Source organism: Ambystoma mexicanum, chromosome 2q (assembly GCF_040938575.1).
Source record: "Ambystoma mexicanum isolate Mex_15411 chromosome 2q, UKY_AmexF1_1, whole genome shotgun sequence".
NCBI lineage: Eukaryota > Metazoa > Chordata > Amphibia > Caudata > Ambystomatidae > Ambystoma > Ambystoma mexicanum.
Window position 1 is genome coordinate 694,075,901 of NC_090924.1, and position 2,500 is coordinate 694,078,400.

General features: G+C 56.4%; 1 non-coding gene across 1 annotated transcript; it reads left to right on the forward strand.

Annotated features, from left to right (window-relative positions):
* The first annotated feature begins 911 nt into the window (after window positions 1-911).
* On the forward strand, window positions 912-984 carry TRNAV-AAC (transfer RNA valine (anticodon AAC)). The gene has a single exon. It is a non-coding gene; the product is annotated as a tRNA-Val (tRNA).
* Window positions 985-2,500: the final 1,516 nt, after the last annotated feature.

Here is a 2,500-nt window from a genome sequence, read left to right on the forward strand (position 1 = left end):
GTTCTCTTCTGAAATTCGCAGGAATCCAGAGGTTGGAGCGGGCTGAGGGAGTGCGCCTTCTTGCCTCTGTCGGCTTTCAAGACACATCCTCCTGCTGGGAAGCTGCCCACCCTGAGCAGTACAGGTTTGCGCTCTAGGCCGGTCGGCCACATATATCTCGCCTGATCGAGCCTGATCGAGCCCGATCGAGCGGCAGCAGATGGCCTTTGGCCAGCGAAGGCTGCCGCTCTTCTTCTTGTTTCTCTGCTTGAGAGGTAGCTCAGTCCTCTGCGCTTGCGCCAGGGGCAGGCCACGTGACACGCAGGGGTCAGGCCGTGGAGCGACTGGGGCATGGCGCCAAGTGAGGTAAGCAGACCACCCCCCTCCCCCTCACTGTTCTCTGCATGCGGTGGCTCGTTGGTCTAGGGGTATGATTCTCGCTTAGGGTGCGAGAGGTCCCGGGTTCAAATCGCGGACGAGCCCTTTTTTTTGGAGCGCCGAAAACAAAAAACACAGAGTCCCCAATTCCCCCCCAAAAATAGTTTATGCGTGAACGTATCTGGTTCGATGCCCGTCGCCAATGGTTGGCTGCTTTTAAGCCCATGGCCCAAGAGGCAGTGTTGGAAATTCCCCCTCCTTTGTAATGATGCGCTGGCGGCGAGCTGATGTATAACGGTTTGGACATGCCTTCTGGGTGGGGACTGCCATGGCTCGCGCCACTGTTGCATCCAGCTTGGTCTTTTGTATGTGTCTGCAGCCTGTGTGTGAGGTGCTGTGAGTGCTGCCATGTAGGTCCGGCGCAGGCTTGCGCCAAACTTTCACGTTGGTGTGTGCCACCTGGCAGGTACCAGCGGGCCCCATGAGACATCAGTGCCACAAAGCCTTTCAACTGAAAGCTGTCCCAGCACACTAGAGCCCAGCCTACCAGAGCTGTTTCTGTAGTGTAGTGGTTATCACATTCGCCTAACACGCGAAAGGTCCCCGGTTCGAGACCGGGCAGAAACATGGTGCTGGTTTCTTTTTATTTCCACAATGTCAATCGGACACATTTGACCGCATGCAGGTTTCGACAGGTATGGACAGGCCGGCACTACGCCATGAGTGATCTGAGGCCAGCCCTTATTTGCACCCTGCAAACTGTCCACTGGCTCCATCAGTGGGCGTTTCCTGCCATCCCTGGGTCCTTAAGTGAGTGTTTGGGTACTTTTGATGCAGAGATCGGGGCATGAAAACCGGCGCTGGCACGTGGCGACATTGGGTACTGAAGAATCTTTCCCAATCTTGCCCATACCTGTCAGGGTGGCCGAGTGGTCTAAGGCGCCAGACTCAAGAGGCCCAGCTCTTCCCTGCATCTGGGTGTTCTGGTCTCCGATTGGAGGCGTCGGTTCAAATCCCACTCCTGACAAGCCGGGCTCATTTTTTTGAGCACATTTCAGAGTGTAAGGCTTGCGGAAAACCTCGTGGGGGCCCCCGAATGCAGCGCCCGGCAAGCCTCCCTGTTCTCTTCTGCTGCCTTGCAACCGGAGCTGTCTGCCAGAGACGCCGGAGGCACACCTGCCCTTAAACCCCCACTGGCCCACGGCTGCAAAACCTGCATTTTCTAGTGGCTGGCTTGGTGGCATATGTCACTGAGCCCAGTCTACTCAGGAAGTGAAAAAAGTCCCCTTCACAGTTGGAGAAAGTGCTCTCCTGCCACCTGTCGGTCGTTGAAGGCACCACACCTAAGCAAAATAAAAATAAAAAAACAGACATGCTCAGTCCGGGGGATGTAAAGGTATTTACATAGCAAGAACAGAGAGGCTGTTGGGAGATGACAGAAGCCATGCTGCCCCAGAGTTCTCTTCTGAAATTCGCAGGAATCCAGAGGTTGGAGCGGGCTGAGGGAGTGCGCCTTCTTGCCTCTGTCGGCTTTCAAGACACATCCTCCTGCTGGGAAGCTGCCCACCCTGAGCAGCACAGGTTTGCGCTCTAGGCCGGTCGGCCACATATATCTCGCCTGATCGAGCCCGATCGAGCGGCAGCAGATGGCCTTTGGCCAGCGAAGGCTGCCGCTCTTCTTCTTGTTTCTCTGCTTGAGAGGCAGCTCAGTCCTCTGCGCTTGCGCCAGGGGCAGGCCACGTGACACGCAGGGGTCAGGCTGTGGAGAGACTGGGGCATGGCGCAAAGTGAGGTAAGCAGACCACCCCCCTCCCCCTCACTGCTCTCTGCATGCGGTGGCTCGTTGGTCTAGGGGTATGATTCTCGCTTAGGGTGCGAGAGATCCCGGACGAGCCCTTTTTTTTGGAGCGCCGAAAACAAAAAACACAGAGTCCCCAATTCCCCCCCAAAAATAGTTTGTGCGTGACCGTATCTGGTTCGATGCCCGTCGCCAATGGTTGGCTGCTTTTAAGCCCATGGCCCAAGAGGCAGTGTTGGAAATTCCCCCTCCTTTGTAATGATGCGCTGGCGGCGAGCTGATGTATAAAGGTTTGGACATGCCTTCTGGGTGGGGACTGCCATGGCTCGCGCCACTGTTGCATCC